This window comes from Vanellus vanellus, assembly GCF_965231255.1.
Source record: "Vanellus vanellus genome assembly, chromosome: 2".
Lineage (NCBI taxonomy): Eukaryota > Metazoa > Chordata > Aves > Charadriiformes > Charadriidae > Vanellus > Vanellus vanellus.
In genome coordinates this window covers 114,457,801-114,478,454 of record NC_138906.1, presented here as the reverse complement: position 1 = coordinate 114,478,454, position 20,654 = coordinate 114,457,801, and positions in this window count along the sequence as shown.

The following is a 20,654-nucleotide window of genomic DNA, read 5'->3' as shown; positions in this document are numbered from 1 at the left end:
CCTTGTCCACTTTTCTCTGACTTTTTGCTCAGATCTTAAGATCTTAAGTTCTTTTGAATGATTCTTACGTACAGAAACACTCTAATATGGGTTGGTAAGATGTCTACAGTAAGTAGTTCCTCACAAGATTACAGTTCAGTGGATTGGAGCCCAAAAACCAAGTAGCATAAATATATTACTTCACAGAGGAAAAACACATAAGATTGATCCACAGGACTGCACTATAAATTGTCAAAAATGTCATAGGAGTGTATGAGAATCGTGAGGTAATTTTGTTTATTATAAAGGTGGGAAGATGCACTGCATAATAATCTTTTGGGGTTTGATCTGTAGGCAGACTTGAAGCTATCACCTCTGAAATACTCTGTTAATTTTTAATACCTTGTATGGACTATGATCCAAGATGAAGTGATTAGATTTAAAGAAAAAAAAAATCCCTGCCATGTGGTCTAGGAAGCAAATAATGATCACCAGCAGCCCATCTCCCCCCATTTCCAGGGGCAGACTACACGTGACAGAGCCTAGATCTGCCTCTGAATGTGGTAGTGTCTATTTGTCCAGTTGAGGAACCTGTCCAAATTGCACTGCATCTCCAACCCAACACACAGTCCTAAATTTCCTTTCCTTGGAAACGAGAATGTGAGAAATCAGAGGAACAGGTATAAAGGGGTCTTACTCTGATGTGATTCTGACATGGACAGTGAGAAGCAGAATGTTAGAGATTAAATTTTAACTCTTCTCAAAGTAGAAGCCAGCAAAAAAAAAAAAAAAAAAAAAAAAGATCCCTTGTCATTCTTTCATCTGATAGAAAGAGAAGGGAGGAGGACAACCAGCAAAAGTCATTTAAATTACTTCCACCCTGTAGGGCAAGCAACAATTTCTCTTTTGGGTATGCACAAGTATACTCAATATACCATGCTAAAGTTTTAAAAGTAGAAACTAATGTGTTCACTGTTGCAGGTCCTTCAGGACGACTAATACAATTACTAGTACATTGCTGAGTTTTTTACAAGTGCATTTTACAAGAGACAGTGGTTTTTTGAAGTTTGGGCTTTGTCGTGCCAACTCCATGTTAGAAAAATTGCTTAAATATGTAATTGTTTAAACTGGTATTTGTAGTATTAGATTTCCAAAGCCTGTGCTTCAGGCCACTTCCAGATTCACTGATGACATTTTTTCCCCTAAAATGTAGAAAACAATTCATTCCCAGAAGGAGCTAATCACTTGTCAACTTTCATTTGTGTAGCTGACTTAAACAAGTTTGTTCCTGTGAGGTTTTTTATGCCAGTGTTATTTAAAAATGATAGAATTGAAAATTCTTGTCTTTGGAAAAGATTTGCTCATCAGCCAAAACCTTTTATACCAGCATTAAGCCTAGAGGAAAGCTACAATTAATTTATAAAAAAAAAAAAAAAAAGACGACTGTAAAATGGAATTTATAATGCAACCAATGACATGGCTTTTTAACTGCAGCGGATCAAATGATGCTGCTGAGAAACAGTTTCCAGGAAAATCACTTAATTTTGAGCTTACCAAGCTGATGAATGGCATCACATTACAGACAGTAGGTGTAGTCATGACTAATGCCAGTAGATGCAATACATTAGGGTGCAGTGTATTAATTGTGGCAGGGAAGGGAGACTTAAAATACTGCAGGTGCATCTGAAAAAGTTCTCTTTATATATGGAAATTGTTTGTAATCAGAATGAACCATAATTAGCCATATCTTTGAGGGTTTTTTTCCGTTGAACTACTGCAGTATTGCTGGTTTTCCTCTATATGCGATGAAAAATTGCCCAATATATTCTAGCACTGCTAAGATTGCGAATCTCTTTGTTTACGCTGCTGTCAGACTGATACCGTCCTCTTTACAAGGTTGAACTAGACAACAAAAGAATTTTTTTCCGTATAAATTATCAAAAGGATAACTGTCCAAATGAAAAGGGAGAAATAGTTTGGCAGGGGATTTGTTTTGAATGAAGTCTCATAGATGATTTTTGCTCTAACAAGACAGCAGGATTATATAGTCTCACCAGGGAAAGAATCTGATTCAGGAGAAATTCACACAGGATTCACTCTGAAAATAAATCTGTTGAACTGAACGGAAAGTAAAGTAGCACATTACCCATTAGCAGCACTTCAGAGGAGTCCGAGGATACAGAGCGCTTACTGTTGTGCATAGTTTTAAGTGCTTTAAAATAAAAATAATTAGGGCCACTAGTCTCAATAATTAGGGCTATAGTTCACAATCTAAGCACATCGATGTAGTTTTAAGTCCTATTGCCTTTATACAACAGTTTTTGGAGTAACATAACTGACAAAAAGGATAAAGGTTGAAAAATCATCTTTAAGCAAGGGCAGGCTGGTATTTAGTCACTCGCCGCTCAACTCTGCAATAAGATTATCCACTTGAGATACTGACTAGCTTTAGATCCCAACATACAGGGGCTTGAGGCAACACCGTACTTTGCAGGATTGCACCATTTTGTTCTCCTTCTGGGAGGAGCTGAGATACTTCGGCCCTCATCGCCAGAAAGGCTTTGGTTGAATATCAGCAGGGAAACATCCCACAGCCTGGTCCTGTTCCTGTGATGGCATGTGCCAAGGCTCCTCTTCCCTGGAGGAGGATCAAACCCTGCCTCTTGGAGGTAGAGGTGCAGCTTCTGGTTTTGTGTGTAGCTGTGCCTGTAGACTACAGCAAATACAGACACAGTATCACAGTATCACAGTATGCTAGGGATTGGAAGGGACCTCAAAAGATCATCTAGTCCAATCCCCCTGTCGGAGCAGGAACACCTAGATGAGGTTGCACAGGAAGGCGTCCAGGCGAGTTTTGAATGTCTCCAGAGAAGGAGACTCCACAACCTCCCTGGGCAGCCTGTTCCAGTGCTCTGTCACCCTCACTGAGAAGAAGTTTCTTCTCAAATTTAAGTGGAACCTCTTGTGTTCCAGCTTGAATCCATTACCCCTTGTCCTATCATTGGTTGCTACTGAGAAGAGCCTGGCTCCATCCTCATGACATTCCCCCTTTATATATTTATAAACGCTAATAAGATCACCCCTCAGTCTCCTCTTCTCCAAACTCAAGAGACCCAGCTCCCTCAGTCTTTCCTCATAAGGGAGATGCTCCACTCCCTTAATCATCTTAGTTGCCCTATGCTGGACTCTCTGCAGCAGCTCTCTGTCCTTCTTGAACTGAGGGGCCCAGAACTGGACACAATACTCCAGATGCGGTCTCACCAGGGCAGAGTAGAGGGGAAGGAGGACCTCTCTCGATCTGCTAACCACCCCCCTTCTAATACAGCCCAGGATGCCATTGGCCTTCTTGGCCACAAGGGCACAGTGCTGGCTCATGGTCATCCTGCTGTCCACCAGGACCCCCAGGTCCCTTTCCTCTACACTGCTCTCTAACAGGTAGCTCCTCATCCTATACTGGAACCTGGGGTTGTTTCTGCCCAGATGTAGGACCCTACACTTTCCCTTGTTGTATTTCATTAAGTTATTCCCTGCCCAAATCTCCAGCCTGTCCAAGTCTCTCTGGATGGCAGCACAGCCCTCTGGCGTGTCAGCCACTCCTCCTAGCTTAGTGTCATCAGCAAACTTGCTGATAGTACACTCAATTCCCTCATCTAAATCATTGATGAATATATTGAATAATATGGGCCCCAGTACCGACCCTTGAGGCACTCCACTGGTTACCGGCCTCCAACTGGACTCTGCCCCATTGAGTACGACTCTCTGGCTTCTTTCCTTCAGCCAGTTCACAGTCCACCTAATTATCCAATCATCACGTGCTTAGCGCCACAGTAACAAGTTCACTGCCCGTTTTCCCATGTGTTTCTCAGGTGTGGAAATAACACGGATGCGTTTCTGTAAGCTGTGGACTCAAATGCAGACCTTCATTTGCGGCCTAGTGGAGTGTGAATGATTGGAAAGGATTGGACAGAAATCCTTAAACTCGTGGAAATTTCCACACAGCTAGTCTGCAGTAGATCTTTAAAATCCTTTCTATCCTCTGCCAGACCCTTAAGAAAGGAGATATTTTGGGTTCCAGCAATGTTAGACTGACAGGATAACATTGGGCTGATTTCACATGCACCTCTAGACTAATTGTGAGTTATTTAAGCCGCTCCCCAGTTCTACAGCGTGAGAGAGCTTTTACTGGTCATGAAGGAGGCTCATCGCTTAACTCCTTTCTGCATTACAGAAACAAAATAAATAGAAAAGGAGGGTGAAAGTGGTCTTTACAATTCATCACTTCTTCTTACACCTGACACCTTTTGGTTTTAGACTCCCTAGTTTCACAGTGCTTTACGCTGTATCCTTTCACAAGGACGTGTATCTGTCAAAAAGACAGAAACACATAGATACAAAGAAATGAGTTCATCTCCTTCCTAAACAGACAGATTAGGCTACTATAGGCCAGAATAGCTTGGCGTAGCTAGGGCAGAAACAGAGAAATGCATCAAAATCTTATCATTACAAATAAGATTTATTTTTAACCCTGTTTTTTGATCAGCAAAAATTGGTGCCTGATCAGTGTAAATTGGTTCTTTGCCAAATTAAGGTTAGTTGACATAAGACAGTTTCAAATTGATTTCAGAGTGTCCACACAGGAGCTTGGGCTGGTTTAACAGAATTGATTCAAAAACACACCTTTAATTAAACCAGTGCAACTTTGTGTAGATAAAGCCTTGCAAAATCAATTTCACATTATGTTCCATGACAGGGAGTTCTGAGCTTCCATTATCACAAAACCAGAGGTTCCTTTGAAAAGCCAGGATTTGCAAAGGGTATCAGATCAGCCTCACCTACTGTCACTAACAGGACTGTGTCAATAACAGAGTTTAAAAAAAGGTTCCTCCATGTAGCTTTAACTTTAAGGCCTTTCCCCCCCACTGTCTCTCTCGGCTTTCCTCTCCTCCCCTCCTGTCACACACATCTTTTCTCATGGTTTTGTGGCAGTTAACTGTTTCAGCCAGGAAATGATTTTATATGAATATCATTAAACCAATACTTTTCTTAATACAATGAAGTTATACCCTGTCAAGATAAACTGCACTGAATATGCCTCTTTTATGCTTCACGGTCTCCACTCCGAGGTGTTACACCAATGTAACTGTATTAATCTCTAAATCACCACAGTTAAATAGATGGATACCTGTGAGGATACAGGCTCAGAGGGCATATCAAGGTCAGGAACATGAAATATATTATCTAATGTATGTTAAACAATTCATTTCGGTTTAGCACTTCTTAGCACCTATTATAGATTGGGAAAAGTATTTTAAAATAGGTTCTCTGGTCACGGTCGCTGCTAAGTCATACCTTGGGGGACTGTGGTCAAAGGTGATCATAAAAAAAATGGATAATTCGAAGAGGATTTGGAGGTGAGTGTAGAGAATAATTGGGGTATGAAAGAAATCCTATCTTACATAGCAATATATTAATTGAAATGGAACTTCAGAAGATATGCAGGTAGATGTGCTGATAGTCAATAAAAACAGTTTTTCACAAGGTGTATTGCTGGCCAGTGAAATATCTGGGATAAATAGAAAATGGTTTTAAGACAAAAAGTAGGAAAAAACCTCTCTAAAACCAGCAGAAATACAGACCCTTGTTTGGGGGGGCAGAAAGTATTGCAGGCAAGCAGGAAATTTTTCATGGCAGAAGTTTACCCCATAGGTGCCTGCTTAAGGTTTTGTTGTCTCCAGACCACTTAGGTGAGTGTCTGACCTAGGACAGAAGTCTGACGTCGTTTCCATTTTTTGCTGTCATGCAAAGGTAGAACAGACTAGAATCCTGTCACTCCAACCCAGTCCTCCAGTCGCAGGTTTTCTTTCTCTTTGGTTCAAGCTGGAAGACAAATTTGCTGCCACATGACACTTCTAAGCCCTGTGCTTCTGGGCCCCTGTTCTGAAGTAGGAAAAATAAGTATTTTGTTGATGTTATGTTGATATAGCTACTGGCAGGACCCAGCTGGTGGTGCTTTTTCTGCATGCGTTCCTTGTGACTGCAACTGGCCTGTCTCACCTCCAACCTGTACATTTTTATCATACCTTTTTCTCTGATTTTATTTGATATTCTGCGGCACCAGCTGAGACAGTCAATACCACAATCAGTTCAGGTTAGTTTCTATCCCACAAGACAGAAATTACAAAGAAAGCAGAAAGACTCTGGAACATTGGGTGGGAATGGGGGCATTAGTCCGCAGTGTAAATACACGAAGGGCAACATCTGCGTCCTCCAGACCTGAAAACAGGTAACTGTTCGTCTCTCCTTCTATTTTTGTAATGATGAGAAAACTCATTAGAGATTGTAAACATAACAGAAATAGGAACAGAAGTAAAATAGTGGGGATTTGTCCTGTGAAAACGGTGTGGAAAATTGTTGGAAATATTAATCTGTAGAGACCATTGCTATTATTTTTTGTGAAGTTTAATCCATTTAAATGGGGCCCAGAACAATCACCTGAATGCCCAGTTGAATCTTCAATCTTTAATTCTGGAAAGCTGCAGTGGTCTGATTATAGGCATGTATTATTATGTAAGCGTTGTGTCCCGTGCAAAATGAAGGATAACCACAACAAAGAGTGATATAAAGGTTCTTTATGTGGAGATGGGTATTTCTCCTTTGTCAAGGGAGGTCAAAAGCAATAGTAAAAATGAGCAGCTGCCACGTCCACGAAGCATGTTTTGGTTCGGAAATCCTAAGGTACTCCAGATCAATACCAAATTGTTGAAATAAAGTCATCCCAAACCAGAAACTGCATTCACCAGTAAATAGCCTATGTTATTAGTGACACAACTTCCCAGTGCATGCAATATCCCTTTAATTCTTTAATAAGTCTTGTAGCAGAATGGATGACTGCCAGTTGTTGGTCAGCAAGAATCCATTGTCAACAGTTTTATCTGGATGGCAGTTAATAGGCCTTTGTTGTTTTTTTTTTTCAGTTCAGAGGAGAGGCACTTAGTTTGGTGAATGTCTGTTGGTGTGTCAGACACTTATATGTATTTCTGAACCTGTCCTTAATAGCTGTGAATTTCTGTTCTTCACAGATTTCAAATGTATGGCAAGTGCTGTCACAGGGCTTAATATCATTCGCACGACACTGCCCTATGGTGCACTGTGGCTAACTGCCCAGTGATCAAGGTGTCCCAGGACTTTCTCAATCTCACTGTTTCCTTCTCCCACTTTTCCTAAATGCCTTCTCCTCCAATTTAAATAAAAGTGCATGTATATGCAGAAACAGCTTTCTAATTTGTTTTTGTTTAAGCAGGTTTAATTAGAATTTATTCTTACCACAGATTATAGATTTAGGCAGGTCGTGGCTTCATTAGAAAGGCTTTGGGGGTTTATCTGTTTGAATAATAAAATTGCAGAGATGTATAGACTAGAATGCTTCCAATATTCTTAGGATTACTCTCAGTGGGGTGTAGGCAGCTGTTTGCTCATGCTGTGACACGGCTATTTTTGGTACTGATCAGTCTGTGATTTACTTCGGTGGGAACCTCCTGTTTTCTTCTTCTTAGTCGCCTGAACAGTCTGAACTGTATAGGATATCAGGCAGCAAGGAGGCCTAACAAGAACAAGAATGCCTAATTCAGCCCAATGTTTTTCTACGTGTGAGTCTACGAGACTCAGTCTTGTATGTAAAGTAAAGTTTAAGCTGTGTCTTAAGGAAAGTCTGGTAGATTTTAAGTGCATCTTTCATGACCGTTGTTTCCCTCTAAGCAGTTAAAACAGAGACCGGTGGTATTGATTCACTCAGAAAAGGTTGGTCCACTCAAAAGTCATGAGATATAGATGCTTAAGCTGATCAATCGGACAGATAAACCGAATGCAGGTTGTTCTTACGTAGGAGCTCTGACAGCTATTTTAATCATTCTCTGCCTCTGCTGAGTCTGGTAATCTCGGTGTATGTGGTGGCAAACATTTGAATGAATACAAAATCTATCAGCAATAAAAAATGGGCCATAACCTGTCAATTCTCATGGTCCTGAAGATGCCCTGGGAATCTTTTCCATGTTCAGATATTTAGCAGACATTAATTTCATATTTCAGCATAGCAGGACTGAAAATCAAAAAGTAATGTAAAGCTTGGTAAGCACCCCTGATGTTATCCCTGATCCTTAATGAGTGAGTCTACTTAAGCATTTAAAATGGAATCGTTTTAGCTGTTGCATGCAGTTTTTGTGGATGTGCCTCTTGTCCTTCATTATCCCATGGCAAAAAAAGTTTCAATCTGCTTTAGAAAGTTGTGGGAGTTTTCCCATCTTCGGTCCAGCTGCCACAGCAGTCTTTCAAAACTTGTTCTAATTTTTCTTCCCTTTTCCCTGACCTATGACTCCATAGTTAGGATCTTTTATTCTCTGAAGGCATTGCAAAATCTTTCTCAATTTATTCTGGAAAGATTTGTGGGCATGTGCAATGTCAAACTGGAGCAATAAAAGAAACAGCTTTCAAGTTTCACTGATTGTTGTCAACTTGGCACCGAGTAGATCTTTGGAAATCCAGTATCCATGTCTGATTAGTCCAAGTAATTAACACAGGGGTTATATAATTTTAATGGGAAGAATTAACCTTTTCCATTTTACTGCTTCCTCATGTTTGGATATACCCAGAGGCATACGCTTATTCTTCCAATAACCAACACTCCACGATTTTAGCGTGTGAAATCTGTTGCACCATTATTCTCCAGTCTGTCTTGTCTTCCTCCCTTTTGGCAGCCACAGGCTGAGAAACAATCAAACCGTACTAAGCAGACTTCTCAGAATATATTTTACTCTGGTTGCCTGTTAGGCAAGTCATTTTTGCTGAGTGATCTTGCTACTATGCTTTTGCTAGTATCAAATCTATGCTCTCTCTGTACTTTGTGAAATTAGGGTTTAGTTTCAGATTTAGCCAATCTGTGCACCATTATGGGCTATTGAACACCATGGTAGGAAACTAAATGAGGCCACTGAACTTAATTTCACTCATAACTTGAGTTTCCAGAGGGAAATCCACAAGAATGGGTTTAATGCTCACAGCAGTAAGGTGATAGGTTAAACTTTCTAAATGCTAGTGACAAGTATGATTTGAAAGAAAGAAAAGGTTTTGAAACATTGCAGGATATACGCTGCATATTTGCGCCAGACTGACTTATTAATTATTCAAATAAGACATTGAATATTTGATCAGAATCCGTAATCCCTTCTTCGGTTAACGTATTATTTACTTTAGAAAACTGCTGATGTACTATACTTTTCCCATTGCACCTGCAAAAATGAATTGGTTCAATTTATGTGCACAGAATAATATATTGTGCTTTAATGTTCAAGATATTATTCATTACTTCCTACTCATATAAGCCTCCTTACCTCCTTCATATTTTATTAGTGCCCTTTAAAAAGACATAAAAAATCAGTCATGTAGTTATTCCATTTTAAATTATGCAAATGATGTTAAATGCAATTATAATCTATTCTTTATTAATTATATATACACCCTATGTGTTTTCTATGGATTGTATTTATTCACTACAAATAATTAGGCATTTTAGTCCATTGCTGGTTTCATGGACAGAGCATTATTATTGGCTGTTTGTAAAGTGAGAGGAACACTTTTCAAATCAAATTAGCATAATTTAGCTATTAGGAGTTTTCATTTAGCGGCGGTTTATTCACAGCATACCTAAAATATGCATTATTTTCTATAATGCATTTGTTTTAAATAAGTTAAAATAGCCATTATAAATTTTTCAGGAAATGAAAATTTGTATTCTTATGTAGCCTGTAGCTCAGTGTATCTTTTTAAAAGTTTTCTAACTGGAATACAAGACTTCTTTTTACACGTTTCCTGTAGTGCTTTAGTATTGTCCTGTCAATGGAACAGATGATGAGCACTTTCTAGCAGGAGTGATTTTTTTGTAGCAACATACTGATTTGATGGGCCCAAAAGATTCTGAAAGATGTCTTGAAATGTTAAGTCCAGTGAAAATCTGGCAAGCCGTAATTGGGCAGAGCAGGGGCTTGGCAAGCCGCCTTTTTCACCTGCTGGTTTCGTGCCATCGCCTCTGTCTCGGTGTGAAATCTGCTTCCCAGTTACCCATCATGTGGGATCTCAGTGATGCCACTGCCTACGCTCTTAGAATCATAGAATCATAGAATTGTCTGGGTCGGAAGAGACCCTTGGGATCATCGAGTCCAACCATCTACCCTACTCTACAAAGTTCTCCCCTACACCACATCCCCCAACAGCACAGTTACTGCTGTACTTCAACTGCTTGGCTCTGTGTCCATCTTATTAGTTAGCAGTTAGGTCACCCTGGGTCCTCAGCAAGTCGTCTGAGAGTTGAAGAGGACGTAGCCTGCCAAACAGCCACGAGAAGATGCAGGCATCTTGGTCAAGCAGAGACAAAGATGAGCAGGGCAATATGGGATAAAATTGCCCCCCCGGGCCAAAGCTGATGGGAAGACTGGAGTACCCGTGGAAACAAAGTAGCCCGGGGGTGGGCAGAAGGAAAAACAGGCTGGCTTTGGGGACTTGCGAAATACTGTCTGTGAAGTATTTCAGAAATGACATGGCAGCATCAACCATGTAAAATTATTGGAGTTACTGGGTTTGCGGCTCAGTTCAGGGCTGATGCAAATTCGTAATGTTGACACTTTTTCACAAGACAGGAACAGCAGACCGGAGTCACTCGCCACAAACCCACACACAGGAGCTTAAAAGGTTTAAGTTTACAGCATGATTTGGAGTCCAAGGCAAGGAAGACCTTAAGCATGTGTTTAAGTCCAGTTGGTTTTAAAGGGATATAAGGGACTGTTTTACAGTTGCTTTTAATATACATTCTTTATACATTTTACCATTCACTTAAATGGAAGCAACACCATGGACATCAGACACATAATAGTTTAGACGTGGTGACAAAGTAGTCATGATGGCAAAGCTTGAATATCTGTCCACCAAAACGGTCCAGTTTCTTCCCCTTAAGATCTTAGAAAGATTCATGACTGACAATGCTCTGCTTTGGTCTTTGGAAAAAACAGATAGCATGTGTTTATGTAAGGTTGAAATGCATCTACCAGCTGAGCTCAGTTATTACCCATCTAGCTTTAAGGTGCCATAATAACCGCTTTAAATATATAACAGAGAAGAAGCTCTTAAAGCTAGAAGAGAGAGGTCTGAATCTTTAAGAGACGGGCTCTCTCCACTCTTACCCCACTCACCAAAGGGAGACAAAAGAAGCGAGGACCTTCCTTGATGCACAGGCTGGCACTCTTCAGAAGCAGACGTAGCCGTGGCTGCCTTCTGCTAACAAAGGCAGCCTGCAGTAAAGGGGATATAAGCTCTTTTTAGAGAAATTGTAGATTTTTGTCCTACCCAAAGAGCAACAGGATTCCCTTCTGAATAGAATGCCTCCTAGTGCTTGCTCTGGGGTGGTGGAAGATTCCACACAGTGTGTGCTATTGGTTCCTGAAGAAGTAAGCATAAAGTTTTAGTGTGTGATTGGTCTGGGAGAAGGCAACAGGAGTACTTTGCCTTTGATGCTTACATACTTGGCTGTATCACAGAGCTTAGAGTTATGATGTGGGAAAATATTACCATTCAGATTATTTACAGTAAATACCTTCACGAGAGCAATCTCCGTTCTTTTCCTTACCGAGAATGATGACAAAAAACCCAAAACTCCAGTATGACATAACAAATGTTAAAAAGGTAGGTCAGATCCTGTATCCTCGACTCAGGAGAGAACAGTAAAAACAGCCACCTCCAACCTCACATGAATATTTAGGAAAGAAATGAGGTAACTTAAATAGATGGGGAAAAGCTTGTAGTGCAAAGCTCTTTTTAGATTTTCATGTCCTTCCAAGATCCTCTGAATCTAAGCATGTCTGTCAAGTTGAGACATATGCTTTTTAATCTTGAGAAAGACTGCATAAAACAGTTCTTCAGTCTTTTGTGATACCCGTATCGCTCTTCCAAGTGCTGTCAACCATTATTCATTGCCAGAACGATTTAGTGTATTGTTTTCTTGAAGAGTATTTCAGAACATTGTCCTCTGCATTAGGCAGTGATATCAGCTGAGCTTTTGTTCGCTTAGCCATGATTTTTATCTGTGTCTGTTTCTGTTTGTCACTGGTGTCTCTGGTCAAGTTGGACAAATAACTACAGTAATACTCCGCATTTTCACTTTGTAGTTTTGCTCATTCACCCGTTCATACTTCAACTCCAGCTTTTATGCTCTGTGTAATGCTCCTGTACACAGCTTCTGTAACGTTGGCATAATAAACTATGTAAAGATTCTGAGTAAGGAAATCTTTAAAGTGGCACAGAGCCACTTTATCAGCTCCGGTACCAAATCTCTACCGTGTTTCCAGGATAGTGAAATATCACTCATTCCTGGCTGCTGTAATACCCCCTTAGGACATTCTGAGCTGTGCCAGAGATCAGTGTTACTTCTGCAATGCTAACCACAACTATTCGTTATTCCTTACAAGATAGGGTATTGGGAGCACCCAACAAAGCTAGTAAGCAGCATATTTAAAGTGAACAAAGGAAATATTTTTCAGACAGCACATAATTACATCGTGGAGCTCATTGCCTCAAGATGCTGTAAAGCCCAAATTATAAATGGGTTCAGAAATGGGCTAGACAAATTCATTATTAAACACAGGGGCTGTGTGCAGTCTCTGGCTGAGGAAGAGATTGCTCAGGAAAGCCATTGATTGCTAGAAGCTAAGAGTGTATACTGGGGAAAGAGTCACTCTCTATTTGCTCTGTTCTTCATACTTTTTTGTAAACATCTGCTACTAGTACTGTTGTAGAAAAAATAATGGGTTGTATGGACCTCTGGTTTGACCCAGTATGGCTGTTAACACACATAAAGAAGAAGAAAATAAATCTGTGCTTCTGTATACACAAAGCAAACAATGTGATGTGAAATGGTAATTATTTTTTTTTTACATACTAGTAGTCAATTTTATAGAACTAATGTCACTTCAGTTTATAAAGAACACAAAGAGCTCTTTAAGTTAGCTAGCATCCTCGGTGTTTTCTGGTTCTTTTACTTTAGCAGCTGTTCTCCTAGTCCGCTGTCTTACTACTGGACTGTGAAGTGCAGGATGGTGATGCTGTAAAAGAAAAGAGAAAAAAAGAAATTCGGTTGTAAAATGTTTTTATTTAAAATGCATGTAGCTGCTATGCGAAAGCCTAATCCTTGAGCCTTTATTCTGAGCAGTGCTTTATTCTGCAAAGAACCTTGTTTACATTAATTAGGACCTTTTGCTTTGGTTTTGCACTGGGGAAGATATTTCAAATCTAAGCAAATTTGGTGTCTTGCTGCTTTGCTAGTAGTTTTATACACATTTCAGTTTCACTACTGACTTTTTAATTGTCTCTTCTTTTACAACGTCACCAGCTTGAATTTTACGTTTTGATGGTTACATTGTGAATCAAGTCTGTAGAACCAACAGTAGCTAGAACATACAAAACCGTTTGAATCCAAGGAAAATCACATAAATTGCTCACGCTTTTTATATGTTTAATTGTAGATCTGGTTAGAGATTGACATATTTTCCTTCCATTTGTCAGTTCTTTGCACAGCATTTGTGTTTATTTTACTGATATTTACTAAGCGTATGTATCTCTGGCACAAAAAGAAAGCTAAAAAAGGCCATGTTATCTGCAGCACTTAGGGCTTCTGTAAAGTTTAACTGTTTTGTGGATTGCTTTTTATTTCTTGTTACTAAGACTATGTGTTTGTTAGTTTTTGGTGACATTTTTTCAATACACTATGATTCTGCCATCAATTGATTTTTAACCATGGCTGAGGTAGAAGGACAGCTGGGTTGGGAAGCAAATATCTTTCCTGTTGACATAACTAGGAGTATGTTTTCATTTTTCCCAAGTATGCTACAGTGGAATTGCCTTAAATATCTTATAAGGGACCAGGTTGGATCTTTTTAAAGTAGCCCTATTGCAAGGGACAAGAAACAAGTGAAACTACAAAACTTTTGTCTACCTACGCACTGACACAGAGGTCTGCTTGTGTTTAATATTGATACTCATTCGCCAGAAGCGTTCCCTCTGATACCAGGAACCTTCCCCACAGATAAAGCCTAAACCACGACACTTTCACTACATCCCCTCCTAGATGTGGGGACCTCACTACTCGCCCGCTGACTGACTGTAAGGTGCAACATTCATAGTCCCATAGCTATTCCAGGAGTATGTGAAAGCATGGACATAGTGTGGAACAGTGATTCTGCCTTCAGTGAAGGTGATGCTGAGCAATATGTAAGGTACGCCACAATTTTTGTGCTTCCCTACCTCGTCCAGCCCAGACCTACCCTGCATCTCTCACCCAGGTTCTCCTCCTTCTCCTGAGTGCCGCAGGCAGGACAGGGGCGGGGGAGGCTCCTTCCTAAAGCTGGGAAAAGTGAGGAACAGGAGGTGCTCCTACATTCCTGCTTTACTCCTGTCAACTAGCAGCATTCTTCTTCCCCCCCCCCCCCTTAGAAAAACAGTGGAGAAGGTGTGCTGACTGGGAGAGCCAGGCTGCGGAAACAGCTGTGGGAAGGAGTTATGCAAGGGTAGTGATTCTGGGTCTCTGGGATTGAGGGAGGAAAATGTCACTTGTTCATGTGTCCTATTTCCCCAGTTCTGCGGAAATAAAGTGCCAGAGTCCCGGGAAACCTGACTGGCTAATCTCGAAGTTTAATAGTAACATGATCTTTTTGGTGTCATGAAAGATTTGAATGGTGCTACCCATATGACTGTTTAAGTGTGGAGGAGTAGTGTGTTGGAGTGCTCAAGCTTAGTAGTGCAGTAATATAAAAAAGCAAAAAAAAAAAAAAAAAAAAATTGCTTGCTTCTCAATTTCCATGGCGAAAAAGGAAAAAATATGCTATAGAAAGTACTATTTTTAATGCCACTAATAGATACCACATTTTAAAAAGCTGAAAATGCGTGTGCATAAAGCAAAAAAGTACTCCATTCACCATATAGTTCTGCCCACGCCTGGAAAATTTTCAGCATCTTCTAATGAAAAACAGAAAAATTACCTTGGTTTATGCCAAAATTCAAGTTTGATCTGGTATCAGATCAAGTATTTGCATTTTAACTGATATGGCAAGTTTAGATGCCAGCTATGACTGCAGTGAAGTTTCCAAGAATGATAACTTCCAAATTCAGCTACCTAATATGAAAAAAGCAATTCCAGGAGAAGTATCTGTTTCTGAGAGTTCTCAGTAGAAATAGACGCTCCCCTACTCCCTCAAGTTTAATACCAGTGGCCCTACAGGATTTTTCCAATATCCATATCACAGAGTCAGAGAATATTTGAGGTTGGAAGAGCGCTCTGTAGGTCATCTGGTTCAAACCCCCTGCTCAAGCAGGGCCACCCAGAGCCAGTTGCCCAGGATCATGTTCAGAAAGCATTTGAATATCTCCAAGGATGGAGAGTCCACAGTCTCTCTGGGCAACCTGTGCTGGTGCTCAGTCACTTTCACAGGGAAAAACTGTTTCCTGATGTTCAGAGAGAACCTCCTGTGTTTCAGGTTGTGCCCACTGCCTCTGGTCCTGTCACGGGGCACCACTGAAAGGAGCCTGTCTCTGTCCTCTTTCCACCCTCCCTTCAGGTATTTATAGATGTTGATAAGATCTCCCTGACCTTTCTCTGCTCGAAGCTGAGCAGTCCCAGCTCTCTCAGCCTTTCCTCATAGGAGATATGCTCCAATCCCTTCATCATCTTTGTGGGCCTTCACTGGGCTCTCTCCAGTACCAGTATGACTATGTCTCTGTTATAGTGGGGAGCCCAGAACTGGACCCAGCACTCCGGCTGTGGCCTCACCAGTGCTGAGCAGAGGGGAAGGATCACCTCCCTTTGACCTGCTGGCAACACTCCTCCTAATGCAGTCCAGGATACCGTTGGCCTTCTTTGCTGCAAGAGCACATTGCTGGCTTAGCTTCATCCTGGTATCCACCAGGACCCCCAAGGCCTTTCTGCAAAGCTGTTTTCCAGCCAGTCAAACCAACAGCCTGTACTGATGCCTGGGGCTGTTTGTCCCCAGGTACGGGACTTTGCAGTTCTCTCTGTTGATCTTCAAGACGTTCCTGCCAGCCCATTTCTCCAGCCTATTGAGGCCCCTCTGGATGGCAGCACAACCCTCTGGCATGTCAGCTGCTCATCCCAGTATGGTGTTGCCACAAACTTCTTGAGGGTGCACTCCGCCCCATCATCCAGGTCATTAATGCATCTGTTAAACAAGGTACGACCCAGTAACGACGTCCCTAGCACTCCAGCTGTATAGTCCCTAGTATATGTCCTCCCTAGTACTTCAGCTGGAAGTCTAGTCCCCACTGAGTCTCATAGCAGTAAGTCTTCCCCTGTTGTTTAAGTGGGTGTTTGTCTCAAAGTTGGAACTTCCACCAAGTGTCGGGACGGGAATGCTTCAGTGCCAAACCCCTCTTATCCATCTAGCTCACTCTTCATTGTTTTCTCTGGTTTCCTTGGTGCAATTTGGCGCATAGAGTCTAACAATACTTTTATTAATAAGAAATCTGATAAATATGGACTTTATTGGGTTATTTTAAGCAGCTAGTAATTGGCTTAATGAGAGACAGATGCCTGGAATCTTTGTATTGTCTTGTAAGGGAAATATTTATATAGAGATTCAAATTTTTTAAAGTTTTGTTTTATGGAGGAATGCAGAGAATAAAGGCATCTGCTGCTATTCATCAGAGCTTTTATAATGTTGGCTTGCCTCAATTAATCTAGCTTGAGTGCAGTGTTCTAATGAAAAGAAATGTAGAATAAAAATGTAGAGCTGCAACGTATATAAATCTTGAAATGTCTTCGGAGAGCTGATAAATTGCTATATTTTCCTCAGTTTATGCAAAAGAGAAAATGAAGAAGCAGATTGCAAAAAACAAAATTATACATCAAGTCGTTAAACCTCAGTCTTCATTACTGAAGAATTGTTTTGATACTCAGCAAGATCAGAATCTGAACAAAAGAGTAGCTAGGTGACATGTTCACAAGGGTCCTACACATCAGGAAAACATCTACAGAATAATGTCATGGGTGTGATCTAAGTGCAGAACTTAGATTGTTAATTCCTTTTCTGTTCTTAAAACTGTGAATGTAAACAATATTTTGCTCTGTTTTATCTTCATGACTATCCCTTTATTTGTTTAAGTTTCTTACTTCATAATCCATTTGTGTTACACGGACTCGGTAACTTTGCAGTTAGCTCCCTTACTCCGTAAACAACTCACCTTATGTCCTTACCATATTGTCCTTTGGAAGAAAAGAGTCTCCTGTCAAACAATTGCACTTTTCTTCCCTTTTCTGGGGGGGGTCTGTTTTCTGTGAATATTACATTTAGCTTGTTAATTTGCTAAACTGTGCTCTTCCTTGTATGTAGCAAGTACAAAGCATTACCAAACTAGAGTAGAGAGAGACATCCTTGTATAACATCTGCCCAGTAAGTGAGCACTCATATTGCTATCTCCATCTTCATTCCTGGAGATTTGATTATTTCTGTTAGTTAGTCCAGTACTTATTTTGCCTGCAGAGTGTATTCCCTGAATGTATGCTGTGTGAGGGATAAATAAGAAGGAAGAAGAAACATTTGCATTGGGACAGTCAGAGATCTCCACTGTGTTACACAAGGTCAATACAAATTTAGATGACTTCTTAAAGCTCCCTGAAAGTTTCTTTCTCAGCCATCAATAATATACTAGCTGATTACATGGAAATAGAATTGGACAATCCAAATGTCCATTGATAAGCTCCTGTGGATACATGCCATAGTGAAACTGTCACTTCTGTATGGTACAGTTGTGCTTTTGCATTGTCAAAATACTAGTACTGTATTTCTGACGTTAGCCTAATGATGCAGAAGTGGTCCACAAATGACAGTCTTTAGGGACAGCAACCTCTTTTGCTCCTCCCTCATTGTTAAACCAGAGTACTTTCACTTCACTTTATCCATTAGCTGAGCCTGGGTCACTTGAGTAGCCTGTGATCCCACGTATTATATATTTGAATTGTCTGGTTTTAAGCCTAGTTGATAAATTGCTGCAGGGATACCTCTCTTGGAATTAGAAAGTGCTGTATATACATTTCAAACATCAAAATAGGACAATTCAGGTTGGTGAGCTGCTGCTATTCATTAGTGTGCCTAACCAGACACTCTTCATTCTAACAAGTAGTCTTGGGGCTGTATTGAAGCGCTGTCAGTATGCAGTGAGCATGCTAAAAATGATTAGGTGAACAGTTGACAGCAACGCTTGTCATCATTGTCAATCCCATTACTACCACTACTATTTTTATGCTGATTATCTTTATATGCTCTTAAATACTCTGTGTTATTCTTTCAGTCGTTTCTCAGAGAGCTGTGGAATCGTCTAAAGTCAACAGCATTTTTTTCAAAGTTTTACCCACCCACTCCTTTCCAGTAAGTGTGTAGTTGTCCAAAAGGAAGATGATTGGCAGGGAGCAATCACAGAGTGAGCGCCTGCAGAGGGATGTCTGGGAAAAGGAAACATAACTTTAAAAAAGCTGGAGCCAGGAGTTTTCAAGAGTCAAGTGGCAGGAGGTCCCATCGCTGCGGCTCTGCGGTGACCCATTACTGCTCTCCCCCGAGCAGAACAGTGTAGCAAACGATAGGCACAGTGAGTGGATGCAAGCCAGGAAAAGTGGGAAGCAGACACGTAGCTTTAGATAGAAGGAGATCTTTTTCTTTAGAACAAGGGAAATGCTGGGCTAAAAGTCAAGCCTAGAGGAATGAATGATTGTCTTTATATACGCTAGCAAATAGCTTATTTGCAAACAAGCAAAGCAGACATCGAGGCACCAAAGTTTCCTGTGATGACCAAAAAATGTAATGAACCAGCACAATGAAGTGCTATCCTTTTTTTGAAAGGGCACTGCAAGTAGACCCTTATCTATTTTAGCCTACCCTACTATTCTTGCTTCCCTTGAAAAGTACTATCTTATCTGCTGGGGAAGAAAAGCAGTGTGCAAATTACTTGTGTTCCATCTGTGCACGCCAGTGTACTCTGGCTTTTATCTTGTCGTTTAATATGATGTCAGTGTCGCCCCGTAGCAGAATTAAAATCTTATTATGTGAGCTTTGTTTCTTTCTTATCTTCTACCCAAACTATATTAACTAGAGCGGCCTAGATACACTCAGGAAAACCCTTGAGGCTCACTTGATGAGCAGAATCTGAGGGGTACTTTATCACTTCTGAAAGGTTAGATCAGCTGTGTGTATGTTACAACTTGGATGAAGATAGGAGGGGGTTTGTTCACTTTTCAAATTCAACATTTGTTTGCTTTTGTTTCGTTTCTCCACATGCTGTTTTCTGTTGCTTCGGGGAATTTTGTTACGTTCAAGGTTTTTCCAGATTGCACGGTTCTAAATCAGAAACAGCTTGTCTTTACGGGGGATTTGAAGATGTTATCACGTTTTCCGTGCTCAGGTCAGCTGATAAATTAAAGAGTCAGACAGTTCTTGTGAATTCTGAGCTCAGCACACTGTCCCAATTACAATGATTTATTCAGATAAAATCAGGCAAAAATATTACTGGATTAGCTAGAACTGTGTCAGAAGTCACCTTTCTTATCAGCGTATGCGTCCACCAGTTCAATGTTGATCACCTCTTAGTGGAAATAATCTTCAGCAAGCAGATGACAGAAGTGCACGGTTATTAAATAAATAGTACCTCTTCAAATAATATAGTTGCTCAAAGAGTAGTGTCCTGGCCTACAGTGTCAATCAAGTCGTGGAAAGTATTTTGCCATGGAAAGTAAGTATTTTCCACTTACTTCAGAGAGTTTCTTGGAATCCTTAAGCCTTGTTTTTTGCCTTACATAGCATACTTAAGCAATGAGTGGAGTAGCTCTCATCAATCACTACATAAAACATGAGTGAACAGAAAGTTATAATGACTACAATGCAAAGCTTACTAATTCAATTAAATGCACACAATTGTTTTTCTTCTGATGACTAAAAATATGTTTGTCTTTTCTTCTCTCTTTTTTTTCTCTGTATTTTTCATTTTCATTTTCATTTTTCTTTTTTCTTTTTTTTTTTCCTTTTCTGTTATATTTTAAACCAATTGAAAACTCTTCTCTTCACTATAGGAAGAAAAGATACTGTAGTTCGTGCCTGCTTTTTTCATAGCACATTGTATCTTTATGCTCTGCTTTAATAACATTTCATTAGCTCTTTGAAGCCATTCCCTGGAGCAAGCTTTTATTATTTGTAAAGTAAATCAAATATCATAGTGCTAATCTTTTGGAGGAAAAATGGGCTAGACTCAGAAGAAATATTTAAATCTTCTATTAGTTTTTGAATTAAAATTTAAAGTGCACAAAAAGATCCAAAATAATATTCTCAAAGCTCTAAGGTACCTAAAACCACTTTGTAGAATCCACCTGCCTGCTAACATTCTGAGTTCAACAGAGAAAATCTAAGAGTGATGTACTTCTGAATTCTAAGTAGTATTGTGGAGGGAATGTTTTGCTTGGCAGATAGGCACTTGAAAAAGAGTTTCTTGATCAAAAATTGTAAACAAAAACCAAGAAGAGACAAACCCACAGTTTTCCAAATTCTAATAGAGTAGCAATGCACAGGCATACAGGTATCCTTACGTAA